The following is a 26017-nucleotide window of genomic DNA, read 5'->3' on the forward strand; positions in this document are numbered from 1 at the left end:
GATACATAGCTGATTGTGTTTGTTGGGTACCTAGGCTAACTTTGTTGGACTTATGAACAAATTGGACTTACGAACGTGCTCTCGGAAAGGAGCTTGTTCATATGTATGGGACTTACTGTAAGGGGGCAGAAAGATGGGGCCACTGAAGGTGAGGAAGCTTAAATGGCTTCCGTGGGGTTTGGGGCTAGGATCTTGTAGAACTGGGATTTGAACTTGGATCTCCCTGTTGCATAGGTAAGCTGCCCCTCGTGCGACACCAACACCGCACAGTTTGAATTCCATTGTTGTCTATTTCGTAACCCTATTTGGCATTTTATGTAAATAGAATACTCATTCAGGAAAATGTGAGTGGACAGGTTGATGAGACTTTACAGAGTAAACTCATCCAGGTAACCACCAGCCAGGTCGAGAACTAGACCCTTACTGGCAGCCTTCTCTCCCATTACCAGCCCCCAAAGACCACCACCACCACTCTAACCTCCAACACTGTACACTAGATTGGAACTTTAGAACTTTATATAAGATGAATCGTGTACTATGTACTCTTTTGTGTCTGGCTTCTTCCAACATTACATTGTGAGTCATCCATATTGTTGCAAGCAGCAATATTCCTTTATTTATGGCTATATTACTCTTTCATGACTGTATGAAAATTTATTATCGATTTTACTATTGATGGGCAATATGATCGTTACTAATTTTTTTGTTATTATCATTAGAACTGGTGTAAATCTCCATGTGCATATCTTTTGATGAATACCTACAACATTTCTGTCGGGTCATGCAATGAGGGGGGTAAGCTCAGCTTCACTGGATACTGGTGAACACTGCTTCAAAGCAGTTATACCAATTTACACTCCTGCTGGAGGTGTGTTTTTAGTTACTTCACGTCTTTGCTGACATTTAGTATTTGCACTTTAAAAATTTAGCCCTTCTGAGTAGTGCTGCTGTTCTGTGATTTTAAGGTACGTTTTCTTGATGACTAATGAGATTCGGCACTCTTGTTTATGGCCCAATTCGGTGTTATCCTCGTGAAGTTCCTGTTCAAGCTATTTGTCATTTAAAAAAATTGGGTTGTTTGTGTTTTCCCTGTTGATTTATAGAAGTTCTCTTTTAAATATGTTCTGAGTCTTTTGATGGACGTAAATTCTTAATTCTAATCAAATACAACGTATTAATCTTTTCCATCATGGTTGGCGACCACCTCAAGTTCAAGAAGGTGGCCTATGTCATCTTCTGGCCATTTTTCCTCTACTTTTCACAGTTAGGTCTAAAATCCAACCCAGAACTGGTGTTTTGATGTGGTTTTAGACAACTTTTAAATGATGTGAGGTGACAGTCGACTCTTTTTTTTTCCCATATAGATATCCAATTGACCCGACGTCGTTTAGTGAAAAGACTAGTGTTCCCCACCATATTGTGGTGGCACTTTGGCAAAAATCATAAGAGTTTTCTTTGTGGAAAAGTTATCAGCTACAAATCCATTTTCTTTAAGTAAATGAAGGGTTATGCCAGTTAGTTACTTGCTGCTCAGAGAACTTTGGTTATTTGAATATTTAAAGAATTTGTGAATTTTATCTAAGTTATCAAATTTATTGGAATAAGGTTCATAATATGTCCTCATTATCCTTTTAATATCTGTTCAATCTGTAGTGATGTCATCTTTCTCATTTCTGATATTTATAACTGATGTCTTCTCTCTTTTTTCCTGTTCAGTCCAGTTGGAGAATTACCAGTTTTAATGGTCTTCTCCCAAAACAATCAACTTTTGGCTTCATTGACCTCCTCTGTTGTTCTCCTGTTCTCTACTGTACTGATCTCTGCTCTTACCTTGAGTGTGCCCTCACTTCTGCTTAATTTCAGTTCGGTTTGCTCTTCTTTTTCTGGCTCTTGAAGGTAAAAGCACAGGGCTTTGATTTGAGACCTTTCTTCTCTTCGAATATTGGTCCTTAGCCCTCTAAATTTCCCCCAACCTACTGTTTTAGTGACATTTTCCAAATTCTGATATGCTCTGTTTTAATTTTCATTCAGTTCAGAATACTTTCAATTTCCCTTTGGGTTTTTTCATTGATGCATGGATCACTTACAAGTGTGTTATTTCGTTTCTAAATATTTGGGGACTTTCCAGAAATCTTTTTCCTCTTGATTTCTAATTTAAGTCCATTGTGGTCACAGAACATAATTTGTACGACCTGAATTCTTTTTAATGTATTGAGATCTTGTCTTAATGGCCGGAATACAGTCTGCCTTGGTAAATGTTCCACGTGCACTTGAAAAGAATGTGCTTTAATAAATGTCAATCCAGTCACATTGGTTAACAGTGCTGTTCAAGGCTTCTAATGTCCTTACTGATTCGCTGTGCTTAACTCCATCAATTATTGAAAGACAGGTATTTAGGTCTCACCATTTTTGTGGGTTTGTCTATTTTCCTGTGTTTCTATCAGTTTTGGCTTCAGGCATTCTGTTACTAGGTGAATAAACATTTAAGATTATTATGTTCTCTTGATGAGTCGACCCTTCATTATTCAAAATGAATTTTTTAAATCCCTGGTAACATTCTTCGCTCTGAAATCTACTTTGTCTGATATTATTGTAGCTACTCCAGCCACCCCACACCCCCTTTTTTTTCATGAGGGCTAGCACAATATACCGTTTTCCATCATTTTACTTTTATCCTATTTGTATCTTTATATTTAGAGTGGGCTTTTGTAGGCAACATAGAGTTGGGTCTTTATTTCTTTATCCAACCTGAAAATCTCTGTCTTCTGATTGGGGTGTTGAGAAAGTTTAGATTTAAAGTAATTATTGATGATATTTGGGTTAATGCTACTTTTTGATGTCTGTTTTCTACTCATCCTGTCTTTTCGTTGTTGTTTTTCTGTATTTATTTTTTTCCGTCTACACTTGACATAGCAGTGTGTATATCCAGAGGTTCAATTTGGGTCCTTTCACATTTTCTATGTCGTTATTTAGTATGTTCCATCTTTCTCTTTTGGAACATGTGGAATATAGTTCCAAGAGCTATTTAATGTCCTTGCCTATTACTGCTACAATCTATGTCAGTTCTCTGTCACTTTCTATTGAGTGCTTTTTCCTCATCATCTTGGGTCATATTTTCCTGCTTCTTTGCACACCTGGTAAGTTGACTGGATAGCAAATATTGTGAATTTTATTGTGTTGGGTGCTGGGTAGTTTTGTGTTTCTAATAACGTTCTTCAGAATTGCTGTGGGCTATCGTTGAGTTCCTTGGAAACATTTCTCCCCTTTCAGGTTTTCTTCTAAGTTTCATCAGGCTGGATCAGAGTCACACTTAGTCTCAGGATAATTATTCCCCACTCCTGAGGCAAGACTTCCTGAATACCCGAGCCCCGTGGGTCACGAGGTCTTGCTGTCTGACTGCTGGAACAAGGGATGAGCCCAATACGTCCTGCCCTGCGCGGACCCAAGGACTTGTTTTAATCCTCAGGCGCCCTTCCTTCTCCAGCCTCAAGCAGCTCAGCGGTTCCCTCACTACATGCATGCGCTGTCATTTTACTTCCACATATGTTTTAAACTACCACATCAAGTTATTATTTTTGCTTTAAAGTGTGTCAATTTACCTTTAAAATATTTTTATATTTTAAAACACAGAAACAGAAAATCACACGTGTGGTTTACAATGTATTCTTAGGCAAACACTCTGATAACCAGCCCCAGTTCAAGAAATAGATCTTTGTCACCCATCCTAGGAGCCCTGCTCATGAGCTTCGTCTCAATCAAAGCCTCTCTATTCCCCTGCAAACCCCTACAAGTACCACTATCCTGATTTTCATGGCAATTAAGTTTTTTATTAAAAAAATAGCTTTATCATTCCAAGGTGAATCCTTGGACATTACGGCTTACTCTTGCCCAATTTAAAACTGTGACATGTCTTTTAAGCTTCTTTTATCCTGCAAGTCCCTCCTATTTCTTTCGGCTCCTCACCATTATCTGTGGGGAAGCCTGGTTCCTTTGACGTGTAGACTTGCCCGCAGTCTGGATTTTGCTGATAGCCTTCTCCATGTGTTCCTCTGTCTTTATACTTTCTGCACACTGGCTGCTGGGTCCAGAGACTGGGTCAGACTCAAGCTTAATCCCTTTCGGCAAATGCTATTTGGTGTTTGGCCAGACAGTAGGAGGCACATAATTTCTGATTATATCTCTTTGTCATGTGAACAGCCATAGATTTCTAATGCCTGGCCCTCCTAACTCATTCAGAGGTGCAGAGGGTGACATTCTAATTCTGTCATCTCTCTTGACTATTATTTGTCAACCAGCTTTTCAAGAATTTAAGGGAAAAGTCATCATATTTGCCCATACACATACCATTTCCAGTGCTGCATTTTTTTCCTTTTATGGGAGGAACATTTACTTTTTGTTCCAACCTGGGAGCACTGGTGATGAATTCTCTCAGTTTTCGTTTCTATGAAAGTATTTGACCCTCAACTTCAAAAGCATTTTGCTGCTTATAGAATTCTAGGTTGACATTGAAAGATGGCATTCCACAGTCTTCCTGCCTCAGTGTTTCTGGTGAGAAATCAGCTCTTATTTTTATCCTTGCCTCTGTGTTTAATGTTGCTTTTTCCCCCTCTCGATGCCTTGGAGGTTCTCCCTTTAGCTGTGATATTCAGTAGTTTGACTAGGATGTGCCTAATTGTGTTTTTCTTTTTTCTTTTTTTTTTTTTTGCTTGGTTTTACTGAGTTTCTTGGATTGATAGACTGATGTTTTATTCACATTTAGAACATTTCAGATAAAATGTATTTAAATACTTTTTCCTTCCTATTCTGTTACATACATGTTAGATCACTTATATTGTTCCACAGGTGAATGAAGCTCAGTTTTTTCCCTTCATGCTTTAATTTATTCAAACTCAAATAACCTGTCTTCCAGTACAATGATCTTTTCTATTGTAGAGTCTAATGAATTTTTCTACTTGCTTTGGAGTTTTGATAGCTCTCCTAAACATTCCTTACCTCTTCACTCATTATATGCATTTTTACCTATAGACACTTTTTTTTTTTTTAAAAGAGAGCTGTTGCTTGAGGATAAACAGCTAGTTTTTTTTTTTAATTAATTAATTTATTTATTTATTTATGGCTGTGTTGGGTCTTCGTTTCTGTGCGAGGGCTTTCTCTAGTTGTGGCAAGCGGGGGCCACTCTTCATTGCGGTGCGCGGGCCTCTCACTATCGCAGCCTCTCTTGTTGCGGAGCACAGGCTCCAGATGCGCAGGCTCAGTAATTGTGGCTCACGGGCCCAGCTGTTCCACGGCATGTGGGACCTTGCCAGACCAGGGCTCGAACCCCTGTCCCCTGCATTGACAGGCAGATTCTCAACCACTGCGCCACCAGGGAAGCCCCCTATAGACACTTTTAACATAGGTATCATAGATATCTTAAAGTCTTTTTCTTCTAATTTCATGTCTGGATCTGTTTTTATAACTATTTGTTTTCTTTTTGACCTTGTATGATAGATTTCTGCTTCATCCCACGTATGATAATTTTTGCTTCTTTGTTTTTGAAATATAATTGACATATAACATTGTATAATTTAAGGTATACAACATGTTGGCTTGATACATTTATATATTGCAATATGATTACCATGGTAGTGTTAGCTAACACCCCTGTCATGTCACATAATTATCATTTCTTTTTTGTGGCAGGAACAATTAAGATCTAGTCTCTTAGCAAATTGAATACAGTCTTGTTGACTATAATCACTATGCTGTGCACTAGATCTCCAGGACTCATTCATTATCTAGTTTCAAGTGTGCCCTTGAACAATATCTCCACAATTCCCCACCCTCCACAGTTATTATTGTTTTTGTAATGGACATTGTGGATGATGATTTGTAAAGTCTTTAGATTCTGTTATCCTTTCTAAGAGTATTCAAATTAGTCCTGGAAGGCAATTAAATTACTGGTATATCATCTTGGTCCTATAGTCCTATAGGTTGTGTTGGAGAAATCTATTCAATTTCCCTTAGTCTCAGGGTGTATGTAGATCTTAGTCTTAAGATGTGGTCCTTAATCCTAAGCTCCTTCTGGAGTTTCAGTCAATGCCCAAGGTCTTTATCAAGGCCCTCTAACTTGGTGAAATTTGAATTCTACACTCTTTCTCCAGCACCCGGCAGCTGCTGAATTCTCTGCTTCATCCTTTCAGCCTTCCAGCTCTCTTTTCGGTGAGGCCCCTCGAGCCTTGCCCGGTGTCTATACAGTTTAGGAGTCAGATGGGAGCTTGGATGCAGGTTTAGGGTATCCTCCTAGGAGACTTCCTGCAATCCAGGATTTTCTCCTTCAATTTCCAGCCTCCCTGGCAATTCTAAACTTTGATGTCTGACTCCCCAGCCCAGTAAGACTGCTGATTTCTTCTTGAGCTCTGATCTGACTGTGCCCTGTGGATTGGGCATTTCCTCAGGAGAAAAGCCAGGTGGTTGGAGAACTCGTCCAAATTAACCCCCTTATTTCAGGGGTCACATTTCCTCCAGGTTCTGCCTGCTTTTGCTCCCTCCCCAGTGCCTTCCAACAGTTGTTTTTATATTTTCTCCAGAATGTATAATTGTTATTGACCTACTCCATTGGTCCACATGTCTGTCTTTATGCCAGTACCACACCGTTTTGATTACTGTAGTTTTGTAGTTAGTTTTGCAATTAGGAAGTGTGACTCCTCCAGTTTTGTTCTTTTTCAGGATTGTTTTTTCAGGCTATTCAGGGTTCCTTGAAATTCCATATGAATTTTAGGATGGGTTTTTTTTATTTCTGCAAAAAAAATCATTGGGATTTTGATAGGGACTGCACTGAATCTGTAGATCACTTTGGTAATATTGACATTTTATTAATATTAAGTGTTTCAACCCATGAATGGATGTATGTCCATTTATTTATGTCTGCTTTACTTTCTTTCAGCAATATCTTGAAGTTTTCATTATACCAGTCTTTCATTTCCTTGGTTCTGTTAATTCCTAAGTATTTCATTCTTTGTGGTGCTATATTGTATTGATAAATGCAATTATTTTTGTAATCTCATTTTCAGATGATTCATTGTTTGTGTATAGAAATGCAACTGGTTTTGAGGTATTGACTTTATTTATATTTATATTTATAAAACAGGGATGCTTTTCTATTTTCTCCAAGATTTATCATTGTTATTTGTAGAAGGGTTAGTCTGAAAAAAGCTCCTCTGCCATGTGGGGAAGTTGTGAAGTCCTCACGTATTTTTACTTTAAGTGTATACAAAACCTTCCAGTTTCATTATTAATACCCACATATTTACCCTTTTCATTGCTTTTTATTTCCCTTCCTATGTGACCAGCCTTCCATTTCAAATCATTCCCTTCTGAATTCAGAACTCTGGGTGGGAAGCTTCCTGGAGAGTTTCATTGGCAGCTCAGTGGGTGGTGGGCTGCTCACGGGTCCTAGCCTGTGGCCCCTCAGTAGCCACACCCTCTGCAGTGGGGTCCAGATCCTGGGCTCAGGGACCCCTCCTCAGTGCCCTCACTGCCCAGAGGACGGCTGCTCCCAGAGCTTTTACACCTTGCTCTTTAAATCTTGATAGTTAGTCCCCTGTTAACAATTAATAATTCTTTATGTTAAAAATTCTCTGTTCAAATCTGTGGTTTATGTCTCCTGCCTGGTCCCTGACTTACATAGTTCTTGGTTTCAGTTACTATATTTTTAGGTCATTGTTATTCTTACCTGTTCTTTGGTAAAATTCTCAAGGTGGTTATGTATTTTCTTGACTGTGCTAGTTAGAGTTATTTTAAAGTCTGTGTCTGAGAACTCCAGTGTCTGGATCACATGTGGATCTGTTCCTACTGCCTTATCTTCTTCTCAGATTTTCATCTTCTCTATGGGGTGCCTGACACACTTTTAATGACTGTTTGACATTGTGTATGAGAAACACTGGGGAATCCAGATGCGGTCATCTCCCACCCGAGTGGACTTAATTTTCCCCTGCCCAGCTGCTAGAGCAGAAGGACACTGTGCTGGTCCAGGTGGGGATGGGGACATTCTGAGGCTGGCTTCAGGCTTTGCCAAAGGTGGGTCTATTTCCATTGGTCTCTACTCCCAGTCTGTTGCACTGTTGGGGCCTCTGCTCAGAGAGTGAGGGAGCCTTCTCCAGTTTTTTCTCCCAAGTTCTGTGAGACTCCAAAGCCCTCCTTGGCTTCAGAGCCCTGTGCATCATTGCTCAGCTGCTCTGTGCATGGTTTCTAGGCTCTACGACCATGTGAGGCTTGGGGTTTGGCAAATTCCCCAAGGGAAACATTTGTTCAAAATGGTGGGATCACCATCTGTGAAATTCTCTTTTCTCACGGACCTTGGCCCCTCAAGTCCTGACTGCCTTGGTGATCCTGAATTCCCTTTGATCTTTTCAGACCCATGAGATGCAGCTCTCTGCTTGGACTCTATGACCCAAACAGCAAATTACAAACGTCCCCAGAGGGGGAAGCATACCCTTACCTCCTCTGTTCCCTCCTCCTGGGAACATGATCTTGGCTGTCTCAGTTACACTCTGATGCCTTCAAACAGCAGTTTATCTTGCATTTTATCCAAGTTTAATAACCATTATTTGTGGGAGTGTTGGTCTGGCACAACACATTCTATAAGTAGAGGGCATCTGTTTCATACAATTGATTTTTCCCCACATCCAGACTATAAGCTTCTATGGTCTGGTTTTCCCCATATTTTCAATTTCACACAAACCTAATTTCATCCTGAGCACACTCTCGGGGGCCAGCAAACACAATTTTATGTAGAAACCAAAAACGGAAGCAATTACTTGGGTAATTTCAGTAAAAATCATCTGGGGTTGTGTTTATCTGGGCTGCCCGTACAAAGTCCAGAGAAAACAAGGCAGTGTTTTGGAGTGGAGACAACACAAAAATATTTGAGTTTCTTGAATAAATGTTATTTGAGTTCTATTTCATGTGGATTTATTTTTCCTGGGAAGATAAGAAAGTCCTTTGTGTGTAAGCACCTTGGTCTCTCCAAACTTTAGTGTTACCTGTACTGGAACTTCCACGAGGTGGTTTTGAGGAGAAGCAAGGGGTGCGGCAGGTGGTCACACAGCAGCAGAGGGGACTGAGCTGCATTCCTGTACCTGTTCGTGGCAACGGCATTCGATGGGCACCTCCTCTGTGCTAGGATGTTGGGATGCAAAGAAGGAAGCGGCAGAAGCAGGCCCGTGAGTCCTCCTGGGGGATGTGGTTACCATGGAAACGTGAAAGGAGCTCTGAGGGCACTGATCGCTGGGCTGTGGAAGGAAGATCCCATACACACTGAATGCTGAAACCAAGTGGGGCCTTCCATCCCCTGACCCCACCCTATTGATTGCCCTTTACAAGAAGGCCATTCTCCCTCCAGCTTAGTGCACCCACCCACTCAGGGCATGGGTGGGCACAGGGAGCAAAGGAGCAGAGAAAAGCATCGTGAACCACAGGATGCTGGGAAGAACCAACATCTCCCAGTCCTCCATCAGTGCCTGCCAGGTACCCTTGTCCCCACCCACCCTCACGTGGCAGACACTCCAGATGGGTGACTTGGGCCAAGATGTCATCCAGGACACGGGAACCACCCTGAGGTGGGGGGCTTAGCACACTCTGCCCGTGGGTCTTGCAGGAAGGTCCTCTCTCCTCCCTCTCTCCCTCACCTCCACCTCCTGGGGTTGAATCCTCTGATCGCCTGGAAAGCACACCTGGTTTCCTCTAGGTGTGGCCAGGCATGGAGATCCTTGTCTGCTTTAAGTCCACTGCCAGAAGGAAAAGCCCAGATACAAGTACTGAATTGAATTGTTAAAAGGTTTCACCTCCATCACCTGTCTCTCCTCCTCCCGTCCTGGCCCCCCAAGCTCCCCACTACAGCACACAGGCCAGGAGCCGCCTCAAGGCAAGCTGTGTTGGGGTGTTTGACTGTCAGTTGGCTGGAACATGGGACCCACCAGGCTGGTCCCCACACGGCCCCTCTGTCAGAGACCAGGGGATGTGTTTAGAGGGAGAGAAAGGGCAAGACAAGATGACAAGTATTCCCTTCTTCTGCTGGAGATAAAAGGAGAAACACCCGGAAGACACGTTTTATCAAAGGATCGTAGAGCTCAAAGTGGGCGTACCCTTGTCCCTGCCCGGGCCCGAGCCCCTTCTGCTCAGGGAGCCCATCTCCTAACTGGAAAGCGCTGTGTGGAAGAAGGTGGCCTCCGTGGATTGGGTTGCGTCTGTTTCCCGTGTCTCCCGGCACTGGTTCCTAGTTCTGACCTTCCAGCCACCCGGGACCGTTCTGCTCTTTCTGCCCCATTACTTCCTTTAAAAGCAGTGAGCATTCCTGTCTCCACGCCCCCAGCACACACACACGCACACACACCTCTCCCTGAAATCATAACCGACACCCAGGCATCCCCTGTCCCTCCCCTCTGCAGGTTTTTCCCTCTTCCCGTGCTGGGATGCTTTTCAGATAATCCATAAATTATAGATTCATAAAGCGCCATAGATTTGGGACAGGCCTTTGGGAGTCATTAGGTCCGGTCCCCTCACTTTACACATGGGAGAGCTGGAGGCCCAGGGCTCCCACGGGACACGCCGGGCCCTGCAGCACATCCGCGGCAGAATTGTCCTTGGAACTGACGTGGCCTGGCTCCAGGAATGAGCTCCTTCCCGGGGTCCAAGCTCCACTACAGTCCGCTCATATCATGTTCCTGAAAGTAGGCCCCCGAGCTGAGGGAGTGATGCGGGGGCCCTGGTTTCATTTCCCCTCGTGCGGAGGAGCTCGTGTTCCCGTCTGGGTGCCTGCCGCCAGGGAGGAGGGCTGGCTGGGCGGGAGCTGCTGCAGGGGGCCATCCAAGCAGCAAGGAGGGTCCCAAGGCAGGAGTCAACCTGACCCAGGAGCCCGACCTTCCCGAGAAGCGTTTGCATCTCTCATAATTAATCTAAAAACAGATCTGAATAAATAAGGAGATTTACCTTTGTGGGAAATCAGGATGGCTGTTTTCAAGTCTTACCTCCCCTGTAACGGAGTCAGACGTCCTGCCCTCGGCCAAGGGAAGAGTCGTCCAGTTACTCCCCCACCCCTGATACTGGGCTTGGCTGCTTGGCTGCCTTGACAACAGAAGGTGGGCAGAGCAATTGTGTGGGGGCTGAGCTGAGGGTTTCGGAGGCAAGGCTTTGTTCCTCTTGCCTTCTCCGTGAATAGAACCTGCCCTGGAGTTGGCCACTAGCCCAAAGAGAAGAGCTGACTCACGAAGCAGCTCTGAACCCATGCTGCAACCAACCCCAGGCCACCCAGGCAGGATGAGCATTCAGAGCCACAGGCTCCCCACATTAGCAAGCTTGTTGTTGCAAGTTACTGGGTTTTGAGCCTGCTTGTTATGCACAAGTATGATAGCAGTTGCTGACTGATACAACTGTGCTCTCGAATGAGGTAATAAAACATTGGAAAGATGTCAACTTCTCCCAAATTAATGTATGAATTCAATACATTATCTAATCAAACTCTCAGTAGCAATTTTTAGAACTTGAAAAATGAATTCTAAATTATGTCTAGAAAAATAAACTCTATGAATAGCTTAGAACATTTTGAAAAAGATGAGCAAAGTTTTGGGCGTTGGGGGAAGCTTACTTCCTAGTCTTCAGGATACAGCACAGGAGTGAGGGGTGTGGGATGTCAGGGGCACGTGGACGGGGAGTGGAGGGCAGGGGGGTTGGGAAAGAAACCCCTGAGTGTGTGTGCAGCTGATACATGATAATAAATAATTGCAGAAAGGGTAGATTACTTATTAAATAGAATGAGAAGTGTTGGCAGTGTATGGAGAAACATAAAATCGATTTCCCACTTCCCACCATATTAACTAAATGAACTCCAGGTTAACTCAGTACATCAGTGAGAATGGTAAATGATAAAGCTGATTTTTAAAATGCAGGAGAATATTTTTGTGACCTTGGGGTGGGGGGAAGGGCTTTCTAATCAAGACCCCACTAGCAGAAGCATGAGATGGGGAGTCACTGGTAGACTTGGTCACATCAGAAAGAACTTTTCTCCCAAGTGAAGGACTCCAGAGACACAGACCCAGCCTCGGTGAGGAAATCTGCAATGTTATCAATACAAGGATACTTTAGGATGCCCTGAGAGCAAGAAGCAACAGACGAGAAACACAGTCAAAACTGATCACCAGGAATGAAGAGGCAATTTACAGAACGGAGGGACCCCAGTGGCCATGAGGGCACCAACAGATGCTTAATATCACTAATCATCAGAAAAATCACATCAATATGCCAAGAAAGATGCCACTTACAGCCATTCAAGTGACACAGTCAGAAGGTTTGTGACAACAAATGCTGCAGAGGACATCGGTCCACAGAACCTCGAGTGGTACAGGGGGAGCCCAGTGGACGGGGCCTTCAGACTGATACAGAGGTTCTTAGTGAAATGACACAGCTGCGCGTTACCCCAGACTATGTCCCAGCTGCGCGGGACACCTTTGCAGAATGTCCACTGCAGCGCTATTCGTGGCCACCAAGGCCTGAAGGCAGGCTGGTCACCCTTCCCTAGAGGAATGGCTGAGGGGATGGAAGTCCGTCATGGTCAAAGGATTGAACCAGCCGTGTGTGCAGGGATGCAGTCTGCTCTCAATAACAGACATTACCAGGGCCAGGGGTCCATGCGGGACCACTCAGGAAGTTTGGGCCCCTGGGAAGGCGCCTTTCCGGTGGGTTTCTTGTCTCTCTACCCAGACCTGGGTCCCATGCTTCCCCCCTCATCTTCCTGTTGCACAGCCAGGACCAGCGGGGGCCCCCTCCCTGGACCCAGGCTGCGTCAGGGGGATCAGGAAAAGAGGGGCTGGGAGAATCCATCTCTCCCCCACCCCTGTGTGGCCCTGAGCCCGGCCTCTGCCATGCTGGCCCAAAATGGGGGTTCTGCCTCAGTTTCCTCACTGTTGGGATCTTGGCAGCTCTGAACCCCAGCCCACGTGTCTGGGGACCTGTCTATCGCCTGCCCACCCAGCCCTGCGCCTCGGCCAGTGGTGGGACCTCGCACCAGGATCTGCCCTTGCCAGGCCCCAGCGTTTCCAAGGCTTTCCTCATTGAATGGGACCGTCTGGGGTCTTCAGCAGCCCACTCCTATTCCTGCCTTTGCTTCCAGCCTGGTGCTGTCAAGGGTTTCCCATTGAACCCTCTAGGGAGGGTCAGAGAAGCAAGGTCATGTCTGGGAGCAGGACTTACGTGAGGCATCACACATGTAGCCGTCAGTTCAGTAAACATCGAGAAGTGTTTCTGGTCTGAAATCAACATGACATCAGCCTGGTTGGCGACATCCGACACATTCTAGTTGAAGGCCTCGTGGCCTGGATCTTGCCTTTCGTTCTGTCCCTCCCACTGGATCAACACCTGGTGTGTGCTGGGCTCAGAGCTGACATTGGACTTGGCCAGGCTGTTGGCATCTTGCCCCATCCCCCTTCCCTCTGCCAAGAGCCCCACTGGCAGCAAACACTGTGCCGCCACGGCTGGTCCACTTGGCTTCCGACTAGACCAGCCTCTGACTTCGTCCCTCCTGCTGCTTCAAGGATGGGCATAGGTCCTCTGGACCAGTGAGTTAGGCTCAGGACTCAAACTTTTGAGGGGAGAGACCCCCACTTGCTTTTCTGTTGAATTTGAACTTGAAGAGTTATAGGCCTGGAGCTGCTGGGTCCACCTTGCCCCTTGTGGAGCCTAAAAGGGGAGCCAACCAGAGGGGGGAAAATGTCAGAGAAGGGATGAGACTAGGTCCTGATGATGTCATCTGAGGGCCTGGATCCAGCCACGCCTGAAGCAGAGACATCTTTGACTTTTTAGCCATTGTTTGAGCCAAAGCATTCATTTTATCTTTTTTTCTTTTCTTTCCTTTTTTCATGTAAAACCTGTTTTAAGTTTGTTGCTGTCACTCGCAACAGAGTCCTAACCTATACAGCAGGGAAATACAAATTTGTCTCCATGACCTACATGGGCTCCTATATGACAGTCAAGCCAGGCCTCCCTTCCTTGGTCAAGCATTTTCTGACCACGCTTGGGTGTCCAGGGCTGCCTCTCGAACCACCTACACCTTGCCCCTCCCATTGTGTCTGGCTGGGCATGGCAGAAGGGCAGGTCTGCCTACGTGGACGGAACAGAAGACTTCTTAAGGCTGACGCTGATCTGAGAGGCAGTGGGGTCCTGCCTCCCAGGGAGCGGGGATTCCAGCAGAGTGGAGTTGGTCCTCATCAGGAAGCAGACACAGAGCTGGCTGTGTTGGGAGGAGGGGACGAGGCGGCCCCTGAGGGCAAGCCCCACCCCCAGCCTGTGCAATTCTAAGAAGCATCAGGGCAAAATGGATGTTTTGCACGTCCTTCCTGTGTTCTCTGGATTCTTCCACATGCAAATGAAGCTCCAGCGTGCTCACACTGGCTGGAATACGTCAAAATCAGACGGTTGGCAGCAACGACAGCCCACGAGGGTCCCCGGCTCGAGCTGGCATTTTACAAAACGCTGATGTGGCTGAATGTCTGAATGAGTGGCAGTCAGGCAAGATGCTTGAAGGAGGACAGATGGATCCAGGGCAGGCCCAGGCTCTCACTGGCTGCTCGGTCCCTCCTGCCATCTGCCACGGCAGCTCCTCCAGGGCTCCTGCAGGCTGGGTCTGTGGCCCCGGTGGGCAGGGATATGTGATGGGGTGGCGGCGTCCATTGCGCGCCCTGATCCGTGCACAGCCCCTCACGGTGTGCATGCGTCTGCTCTCCCTGTGACAGCATATGGCAGCCCTGTTTCCAAGAGGAGAGATGACATGAGGAAGCAGAAGAGCCAGGACTCCGATCCAGAACTTTCTAAACCTCGAGATCCTGCCACTCTCCATGGACGGATGCCCACAGCACCCGTGCTCTGCTGTCACAGGTGCTGCTGCTGTTTTGGAAGGTGGATCTGCGGGGTCAGCTCAGGGAGCAGGTCCCCAGGGAGCACGAGGTCATGGGAGGGTCCCAGCCTCAGCAGCTGGCAATGGGTTTTGAGAGGAGGGATGGGGAGAGGTCCAGAGTGTGAGCCTGGGTTTCAGTGTCAGGAGAACCCTGGATGGGATGAAGACACCGGGCCCTGGGTGAGGCGAGCGCATCTGAGGAAGTGTGTGTGTGCACGTATGCAGGGGTGTGCGTGTGTGTGTATACATGTGTGTGCTTCACTCTCCTGTGTGCACGTGTAGGCACACGTGCCTGCGTGCTTAGTGCATGTATGCACACTTGTGTGCACATGTGTGCCCTCAGTGTCCTGGTGGTCCAACACGCAGGTGATCTCTGACCTCCATTCCTCTCGTGGTGGAGTCAGAGCTGCCAGCATCCAAGCAGGAGACGTCGCGACATGACTAACCCCTATGTCGGCCAAGGGACAGGACTCAAGGTCGTGGCATTGGGGCTGCTTCTAGCTGGGGCTGTCAGAGTCCTTTGGGGAGGGTCAGCGCCTCCACAACAAGATGGACTTCCCGGGGCTCATGGTCTCACGTGCTCCAGCCTCCTGAAACCCAAGGCTGGACATGCCCCATTGAGTCCAGGGCGGTGGGGAAGGGTTGGACCTCTAGACCGGCCCTGCCCCTGCCTGGCTCTGTGATCTCAGGCACTGTGTCCCCTGGGCCTCGGTTTCCCCATCTATCCCCGGAGACAGGGATCTAGATGGGCCCCACCACAGAGAGTCCTGGGAGCCGGGCAGGCAGGAGACAGGTCGTTAGCCAAGGACCTCTGTTCCCCCTTGGAATGCCCTCCCTGCCGCCAAGTGCCAGCAAGGCTGGCCCCTCCCCTGAGCCTGTCCCACCAGCCCCCGGAGCCTGGCCTAGCCCACCCCGCTCAGCTCACCTCCTTCGCCAGCACGCAGGGGAGGGGCAGGAGACCGGTGCTCCTGCTGTGGCCCTGAGACCCCTGACCCTCCTCGGCATTTTGTCTAATTGCTCTGCACTCGGCCCACTGTCGTGCCGCTACAGCTGCACCGTGAGCGCCTCCCGCCTCGCCTCTCTGAGCCAGCCGTGCAGGTGGCTGAGCAGAGGGACGGCGGGAGAGCCACTGGGGACCTGCTCCCAGCATCTAGGCCACAGGCCCGGCCCCAGGCCTGAGGACCAGGCCTGACGGGGAGGAGTCCAGCTGCCTGGGGTCTGGCGAGCCTTCCTCCCGGCTCCAGGGTAAAGGGGCCAGTGTGGTCCTGGCCTGCAGGCTCTGCTGGCGCTGGCTGCAGCACGGGGCTTATTCTGGGGACGTGACCCACCCACGAGGATGCTGGCAGCCCCAGAGGGCACAGGCGCTGGGGCCACTCTCCTCTGCCCCTTCCCCTTTTGATGATCGCAGCCGCCATCTCCCTGCAGTGGGACCCAGAGGGCGGGACCCAGAGGGCCGGGAGGCGGGGGGAGGTGGGACATGCAGTCGGAGCCCTAGCGTGGGCTCCCGTGGTCGAGCACAGAACTCGTGTAGCAGACTCTCGGCCGGGCCATGGAACTGATGGACACAGGAGCTCAAACCCCATGGGCCACGCCTTAGCCCCCGTGGGCAACAGAGCGTGGGGACCAGGACCACCGTGCTTGGGACCCCACCCTGCCTTCCAGTCACAACCTCGGCCCCTCCCTGGGGAGGGAGCACCGTCATTCACTCCCAGCCGTCCAGGTGTTCCTTCAGTGCACTTGTACTGGTGTCAAATCCTATCAGGAAGAGGGGTCCCTAAACCAGGGGCCATTTTTTGTAAGCTTTGGGATCAGATCGATTTGTCTTCAAAGCTTTGTTGGGCGATTTTCGAGCTGTGTGCTCTGGGCTTGTCATCCAGCTGCTTGGAGTCTCAGGTCCCTAACTTTTGACATGGGATGTCTGTATCCTTAGCTGGTTCCTGCCCTGCTTTGCTTCTGGAAACACTGGCAGAGCCCCAGTGAAGGCCAGCCTGCGGGGGGAGCCCTTTGGTGGAGGTTCTGAAACCACAGCCTCAGCACCAGTCACCTGGGGCTCCAGGAACATCTGCAGAGGAAGAGTGGGCGGGGCCTGCTGGGGCGTGGTCAGGGGGGCTGCCCGTGCATCGCTTAGACTCTGGGCCGTCTTTGCCACCACAACTGTCTGGGCAAGTCCCTTCCTCACCCTGGACCTCAGTTTCCCCTCTACGAATGCAGGGCGGTTAGAAGGGTGATCCGTGGGGTCCACCCTGGGCGGTTCAGCCCGAGGCGGAGCTTCTTCGTCGCAGCCTGCAGCTATGGACGTCTGGAGGGGATCGTTCCTTAGGGAGAGCTGCCCTGGGCACCGCAGGGTGCTGAGCAGTGCCCCAGCCGCCACCCAGGAGATGCCAGGAACATCCCTTCTCCCTGGTGTGACACCACAAAGGCCTCCAGACGCTGCCACATGTCTGCTGGGGGCCAAATCACCCCTGGTTGACAACCCCATCCCCGAATGCTCCTGATCTTGCCTTAGGGCTCCCTGGACCCCGGATCTATGTGCAAACCCGGTGCATTATATGCACTCTCTGGAGAGAAGAGATGGTGTGACCGCAGAAATGCAGCCCCGGTGCGACCTCTGGAGTCTTTACAAAGAGAAGTCGATGGAGAGCACTTGCTTCCTTGTGGGAAGCTGAGCTTTCCCTTGGGACTTGATCATGTTTCTTGACCCCAGAAGGTCTCTTGGTTTTGCCTCCCCCCACCATCTCTCATTCTCTTTAGAAAAATCTCTTCCACAAATTGCCACTTTATCTGAAGTGTTCCTATCCGGTGTCTAATCCCTGCTGATGGAAGAGGGCTGTTATACGTGCAATCGCCTGCATTTATTTACATATCAGCAGTGAAAGGAGGACCTGATTTTTCATCTGGATGACACAGCTGCACTTGTAAAAAGGGCGTCTATTAAAAAGGCCGTTGCTTGGTACAAGCTGCAGCATCTAATTAGCTTCTCGGGGACTTTTTTTTACTATTATTATTTGCTCGGGGAACTGTTCATTTGAGCAAACCATATTAAATGACTATTGTCTTGGTCTTTAAGGAATTACCAGCTGAAAAACAACACCGAGATGGCAGCGCAGTGTGACAATGGCTCTGGCACAGCCTGGCCGTGGACTGGGGACTGTCACGTTTCTGATCGATAATTAGCTGGTTTCAGGAGTGGTGCACTAGCATTCCGTGTCTGCGGAACCTACAATTAGCGGGCACAGATTGTCCCTCCCTTTGATGACACCCCGAGGAGCAGTGAAAGCACACGAAGTGGCATGCTTTCAGGAATATCTATTAAAGTGGGTAAATTTGGAGCATCTGTGGAGTGAAAGGATGGACCAGAACCCCCGGGGAGGGAGAGGGTGGGATGCGGCACCTCATCCTCGCAGTATAACGAGCTCTGTGCCCTCCCCTACCCCCCGATGGTGGCTCAGAGGGGGCTTCTGGTCACTGCAGTGGGGTGTCCTGGAGCCCTTGCAGACCCAACAAATCAGAATGTCTGAGGGTGAGACCTGCGGAACTCAGTTAAAATTCTGGTGCGTCAGCTTTGTTAAGTGGGATGAGGATAACCCCCACCTTTCAGGGGGGCCCTGAGGGTTACATATGTAAGTGCCCAAGACAGGGTCTGGTGCAGGGCGGGGGCCAGGTGGGCACATGCACCTGACTCTGGGCAGAGAATACCTGCCAACACCGTAACCACGAGGGCAAGCCAGGGGGTCCCAGTGGCACGACTGTGCCCCCGGGGGTGCCGGAGACATTTTCAGTTGTCACACCAGGGGTGGGGGCTACAGGCATCTCACGGGCGGAGGCCAGGGGTGCTGCCCGCATCCTGCAGTGCGCAGGACGGCCCCAAATGTCAGTAGTGTCGAGGGTGAGAACCCCAGGGGAGGGGAGAACAGATAACAGGAGAGAAAGCAGGGGGAGGCTCCTTGGGCCAGCAGGTGCTTTTTGGGGCCTGGATCTACCCCTTTCCTGCCCCTCTCAGCGGTCACGCCCGGCTGGGCCCTGCTGTGTGCCAGGCGCTCTGCCCCGTGGCTCCCTAACTCCCATGGAAGCCCTGGGAGGCTGGCGTCTGGACTCCACTGGAGGGCTGGGCGCTCGGGGCTCTGGGAGCTGGAAGGCTTGGCCGTCACCCCGAGGTCAAGTGGCTGAGCTGCGGTGACTCAGGCCCGTCGGCGTCTGTCCCCTGTCTCCTTTCACCCACTCAGCCATCCTTGCCAGACACAAACTGAGCCCTACGGGGCACACTGGGGCCTGGCATGGGGTCAGGAAGATGAGCAGAAGCTCCCACAGGGGGACGGGTGTGGAGAGCCACGCGGGCTGGCAGGGGCCCCGAGAGGGCCGGCCCGCTGGAACCCCCGAGCCTTCTCTGCTCCGCTGTCTGCCTTTCTCTGCGAAGATCCAGCTTCAGCAGCACTCTGCAGGGCGCCGGCCACCCTGGTGCTGGACGTGAGGTTGATGGACGTCTAGGAGTGATGTCGCCTAATCTTATTCATGAGGACCGGCTGCTCGCACAGTCTGGGAGCGTGCTCGACCCACCCTGGGCCGTCTGTGAACCAGGGGGGGTGAGCCAGGCCCCAGCTCCCACCACCTGTCGCAGGACCTGGGGTGCAGACCCACGGCCAGGCCCACGGAGTCCACCCTCCATCCTTCCTGTGGTGCAGGGGCCGGGGACCCGTTCCCCCGGGAGGCGGGGATGGAACCGGGCTGAGGGGCTGGAGGTGAGTGCCCCCCTGCGGACAAGTGGGGGGGGGTGGCATCTCGGCTCCTTCCTGCTGGGCCCGAACACGCAGAGGAACCGGGTTGGGCTCTTTCCTCTCCCGCGTGCTGGCCTCCTCAGCTCCCCAACCTCTGGGGCTGTCAGCAGAGCCCTAATTAGAGGCCCCCCGCGGGGGACACGCACACAGAGCAGCTATAACTTCTCCACAGTGACGCCTTCGGTGAGTGCCGGAAAGCCTGGGGAGATTTTCATCACCATCCTCGGGTGCCAACGTGCTGCCAGCTGCCTCTGGGGAGAAAACCTGCTGCGTGGGAGGCCTGACACCCGCAGCATCGGGCCTAGATGCTCCACAAACACCCGGAGGAGCAGGGCGGGGGTGGAGGGGCCCGGGGCTCCGCTCGGGGTGGGGGGGGGCTCCAGTCCTCAGGGAACCCATGCCGCCTCCACCGCCCCTCCCCAGCTCAGGTCAGAAAGGGGCGCTGCAGGTCGGAGGCCCTGGAGAAGCTTCCAGAAGCGTGGACAGGTGCACGCAGTCTGCAGAGTAGGTAATAAAGTTCAAGGACGAACAGAGCTGGAATGAGTCTTGCAGGCTGGAAACATAACATTTCAGAGGTAATTTCATAAAAGGAGTCATCAGACCAATATATCACCAGGTCGAGTTAAGTGTGGGGTTGAAAATAACCTTTGCTCTGACGTTTATTGAATTGTGGAAGCCACAGCTTCCCAAGAAAGAATCTAAATGTTACAGACGTGTCTGCCTCAGGTGGCCTGGGTCGCGCTGCAACGGATGGCTCTGGGGCCAAACCGAGGGCACCTAGGACACGCGGGCGATGCAGACCGCCCGTCGCACGCGCTGAGCCCTGGGACCCGGGCCCGGCAGAGCCAAGGCCAAGGCCCTCCTGAGGCGGAGGCAGCCAGGCACCAGCGATCCGCTTTCTGAGCACCTACCGTGCGGCCTGGGTGGAGTCTGCAGGCTGGAAGACAAATCAGGGATAGGCAGGCATCCGAGGGAGCCCAGGCCAGGAAGGAAGCCGCATGGGAGGTGGGAAGTGACCTTCATTCTCCACTGCCCATCCGGTCGCTCACTCTCATGCTTTCTATACCTGCATTCGTGCTCACACAGGCTGGACCTGCACCGTCCAGTGTGGTGGCCCCGAGCCCGGTGTGGGTACTGACCCCTGACACGTGGCTGGTCCCAAATGAGATGTGCTGTGGGCGTGAAACACACACAAAACAAAGAGTGTAAAATGTCTCAATTTTTTTATTAATTACATGTCGAAATGATAATATTTTGAATATACTGGGTTAAATAAAAGTATTAAAATTAATTTCACCTGTTTCTTTTCACTTTTTAAAATGCAACTACTAGAAAATATTTAATTACAGTTGGGGCTGACATTTCTCTGGACAGAGAGCTGCAGTCAAATCCTGCCTCAGCCCCTTAGCTGATGTGCGGCCCGGGGCAGTCACTTAATGCTCTGTGCCTCAGTTTCCCCTTGTAAAGTGGGGAGAACCCCTTCCGCACTGGATAGTAGTGAGTGATGAATGTGAAGTGTAGAACAGTCAGCACTTTGTTGAAAGTTTGTTATTATCATTAACTCTGGCTGGCCTGGGATGGACACGGGGCCTCATGGGTGGACACAACAGACGAGGCAGGGACAGCGTCAAATCTGTGAGCCCTCTGACAGCACCTGGCACTTACTCAGAGGTGCCCCAGGAGCTGAGAGCTGGGCACTGTTACCAGGTCCGGGGGGCCAGGGGCCTCAGGAGGAAGCGACAGAAGGGTGACCAGAGGGTGTGGCAGCGAACGCATCCAGGCAGGAGGGCTGGTGCGTTTCTGCTCTGGGAGATGGTTGGCGTGGCAGGACGGGGTGGGACGGGGCAAGGGAAGGAACTGGTGTGGGGGGCAGGGGTGGACGGGGGCCCTGCCGTGAGGTGACCTGCTTTCCAGGCATGGGGGTTCTTTATGCAGAAACGCAGGATGAAATGTGCGCTGACTGACAGCACCAGATAGCAGTGCACGCTACCTGGGGGGCAGATAGCGCCGCCGGCCACGCCAGGGACCAGCCAGCGGAGCACACGGGGAGGGGCGTGGCCGGGGAAGGGACAGCCAGGCAAGGGCAGGGAGGCTGGACGGACACCAGAGGCGCCGTCCTGGGTAGCGAGCACCCAAGGCAGCTGTGGGAGGAGAGGAAACGGGGGTGGGGGGTGGGATGGGGGGGTGATGCTGGGGTTTCCAACCCGAGCTCAGATGGGGGTGCCATTTGCCACGTGAAGAACGGGGAGGCCATGAGTTTGGGCCGGAACACGATGGACTGAAATGACGCCGGTTGGGCTCTCTGAAGATAGACTCTGGCCGGAGATGTGCTGCGGGGGCAGCAGCTGGAGGGCGGGGCTGGCGGAGGGGGGCACCGGGCCACAGCTGTGCAGAGAGGCCTCTGCCGACCCCGGGGCCCAGCCTGGCCGGGTCGAGGGGTTGTCTGGGAACAGGCCGGAGAGGGGCCTCTGTGCCGTCTCAGCATCTCTTTCTGCTGATAAAGGCGCAGCCTGTCTCTGAATTCACGCAGTTGAATAGCTATGACAGTAAAAGAAGGAAAAGGCCATAGTAGATGCAAAACTTAAATCGTTCTCTAACTAACCAGGTCGTTCTTTTTACCTGAGTTTTTATTTAAACAGTGCCTTGGAGCCTCGATGGCGTGGACCCCGGCGTGGTAAACGAGTCAGGACTGATGGGCCACGTCCTTCCTTCCTGGTGCCAAGAAGCAGCGGGAGCTCAGAGCTGAGATCTGTGGGGCTCCCCGCCTGGGCACTGGGCACGGGCCACACCTACCATCTCACCCTCTCTACACAACCACACCAGGAGCTGGCTCTGGCGCTGGCCCCATTACAGACGGGCAACCTGGGAGACGAGATGAAAATTTTTGCTCGAGGGCACGTGGAGGCTGGTCAAAGGACCCTGTGAGGTTGGTGCCATTCTCACGTGTCCCTCTGCTTCAGGTGACGCCTGCAAGGAGCCCCAAGCCTGGACGCCTGCGGACCGGGGCTCCCGGAACCTGCTGGGACACTCTGGCCCTCCCCTCCCAAGGACCACAGATCAGGCCCCATCACGCCCCCCAGCAGGTGCCCGTAGGTACCTCACGAGTTTGGAGAGTGGAGGCCGGTGTAACCGGGAAGCACCCCACCCCTGGGCACCACGTAAATGCCAGTGGATAGCGCTGCAGTGAACGTGTGGCCGCAAGGGTAAGGGTGAGGCAGGGCCTGGGAGCGTCGCAGAAGAAGGAGTAAAGTCTGCCAAAGAATGCAAGCGCTTGCGCTCATGCAAAATTATGCAGAGGTGTGTATTGGTATAAAGAGATTAAATGAAGTTTTAAAATAAATTAATTAATCATCTTAAAGGTTTTATAGAAGGAAGAAACTAGGGCAAATCCTGGGCTCTGTTTGCTGAAATAAGCAAAAATATATATATAAAATTTTATCTCTAACAATGATTTCTTTCTGCACCAAATGGCCCTAGGTCTGGTTTAAAAATATGGCAGTTTTTATGTACTAGGATGTTACAGTACTGCGCATGTTGTTTTATTTTATTGCACGTATTACATCAAGAGTAACACTTACATCTCTGGATGCTCAGTTTTCTGAAGCACCCTTCCCTTGCTGTGCTTGTGGGAGCGTCTTGAGATGGTCACCTTGTCAGAGGGCCTGGGTGGCCCGGGAAGCAGTGGCAGACTCAGGACAGGACGTGTCCCCGTGTGAGTCCTGACTCCCTTCCACGGGTAGGGCGGAGGAGAGGGCAAGCTGGCGTGGGCCCGGCCCTCGGTTAATAAATAATAATTCTTAAAAATGATTCTTGGATGAACTCTCTGAGTGACCAAGGGTCACCTCTGCCTGTCCCCTGGGCCGCCAGGAGCAGCACAGCGGCTGGTGTCCAGTCTCACCCTCCACCCTAGACACAGTGAATGTCCATCATTGTCCCTGGCCACAGTCGCAGACCACGGCTCTCAGAGGGAAGGGACCTGCGTCCACAGCCTTCACAGTGGCCGTGAGCAGCTGCGAGTGGCGCTGAGCCTGGAGCCCTCCGGGGGTGGACGTGGCTGGGGCTCTGCCACTGTCCGCTGGTCCTGCTGGCAGACTTGGCCCACTCAGACCATTCGCCTCATCAAATCTGGCTCAGAAGCAAAGAGCTTTAATTACTCCCCCAGGGGAAACTGGCACTCCCCTCCCCGCTTCAAGCCCTGCAGAGGACAGGCAAAAAATAAGATAAAATAAAATAAGACGAAACACTGCCAATCCGTCAGGCTCCCAGTGAAGACAGACTGCTGACCCCGAGGGGAGCCCGGTGTGCGGAGGTCGTGAGGAGTGAGTGTGGACCGGCCTGGTTCAAATTAATCGGTTCAGCTGTGGCCTCTGGTCCCCGGGAGAGGTTGGGAGCGTTGGCTACACAGAGCAGGAGCGAGCGCACACAGTAGCTGGTGGTGAGCTCGGTGCCAGCTGGGGGTCCATGAGCAGAGCCTCCTGTGATGTCTGTCTGCTGCTGCCAGGCTGAAGGGGGACCTGGGAAAGCAGCCACTGAGGCACGAGCCACAGGGGGCTGGGGAGCCAGGGGGGAATGTGGGAGCCAGGGGAGGCTGCAGAGACACACCACCAGCAGGACGCAGGCTCCATCCGGGCTTTGCACGCGTGCCAGGGCCTCGGATCCGCACGGCCCGTTGCTCCGGGGGTCTCACGCACAAGCCCCGGCGCCTGTGTGGCTGGGATAAAACATACGCTCGATCCCTTCTGGGTGACAACTGCGCCAATCTGGTGATTTAAACAGCTCTCCTGTGGCACTTGGTTTGGGGGATGAGAAGAGTGCCCCCTCTTGCTCTGGGAGTTTGGGGTCAGGGGCCTCCTCTGACCTGGGGTCAAGGACAGAATGGCTTCTTGCCCCCGCAGATGGTCCCATCCTGGCTGTGGGATGACCGCTCGGGTCTCCTCTGAGTAATGGAGGCCAGGGCCCCTGCTGGCATCCACTCCTGTACCCGACTCTCTACTCAACACCTCCACCTGGACGTACAGTGTGCCCTCAACTCAAGTCCAAGAACGACCACAAGGCCCCCGCCCACATGCGGGCTGGGCCCTGCATCCCTGCCTCCGGTGAGGGTGCCCCACCCCAACCGGGAGCTCACGCCAGGGCCCTGGGTCCTGCCCACCCCCTCCTCCCACTCTCAGCATCCTCAGTTCATTTCGTCTCCTCCTCTTCCTGCCTCGCTGCCTCTCCCATCTCCAGGGGGCCATTCACTCATGTCATTTTACTCAGGGCCTCCTGTCTCTCCAGGGCACCCTTGCTCTGACCCCCAGGCCCTACCGTCTCTGGCTTCCCCTGACCTCACCCCTCGAGCACTGTGCACCGTGCTCCCCCCAACCAGTGCCCCTCCCTGGAGCCCTCCACCCGGCCCAGGGTCTCCACAAGCGCTGCCCCCTCACCCTGCACATCTCAGCATCTGCTGGCCACTGGCCAGAGCAGCCGGGCTCCCGTCCTCACGGCCCACTTTCTTATTCTTCAGGGCACTCGGATCCACCCAGCCACCTTGGTCTCCAGTAATCCACAGGGATGGTGGACAAGACTTCTGTAAGGGTCTTCCGCCACCCCCTGCCCCCCAGACTGAGAGGCCTGGACCTGAATCTGGAGCTGGTCATCGTAAGTCCCTGTGGAGGGTGTAGGTCCAAGGTAGACTATGGCCGAGGACCAGGAAGGCCAGTGGTCTTGCTGTCATCTGTCCCCCTGTTAAGCTGGGCACGGCGGCCTGACCACTAAGCAGGGAAGGACCCGCACTGGGATCAGTGGGAAGTGCCTGTCACTGTCCTCTAGCAGAGCTGGACGTGGACGCAGCAGGGCGAAGGCAGCCAGGTGCCCCACATCCGTTCACCCGGCCCTAGGCCAGTGGCACCGAGGGGCTCTGGGGACCCTCAGGCGTCAGGTCCAGTCGCCAGGGCTAGGGCTCTCCCCAGGGGCGCAGGACGGACATCTTAGTTGCCTCCCCCATGGGGTCCCCTTGCACACCTGTGACCACACAAGAGTGGAAGTGGCTGGGGTCCTGGCCAGATATCTTGCCCCCTGGCCCTAGACCAGACCTACCACTGGCTTCCTCTGTTTCTCCTACAGACACAGTCCCACTGCCACACCACTTCACACCACTGAGACCACCGGGCTGCTGGCGTTCATCCTAAGTGCCCAGTCTGACCTCTCGGGTCCATCCCGAGCCCTGCCCTCCTCCCTGGCCGCCCCTCGGGTTGCAGCACAGGCTTGCTCTCACCCCGTTCCCTGAAGCACTGCTGCCCCCGGTCGCTGACCCCGGCTCTCTTCTCTCCCACTCCTCGGC

This window comes from Balaenoptera ricei, chromosome 17, assembly GCF_028023285.1.
Source record: "Balaenoptera ricei isolate mBalRic1 chromosome 17, mBalRic1.hap2, whole genome shotgun sequence".
NCBI classification, from domain to species: Eukaryota; Metazoa; Chordata; class Mammalia; order Artiodactyla; family Balaenopteridae; genus Balaenoptera; species Balaenoptera ricei.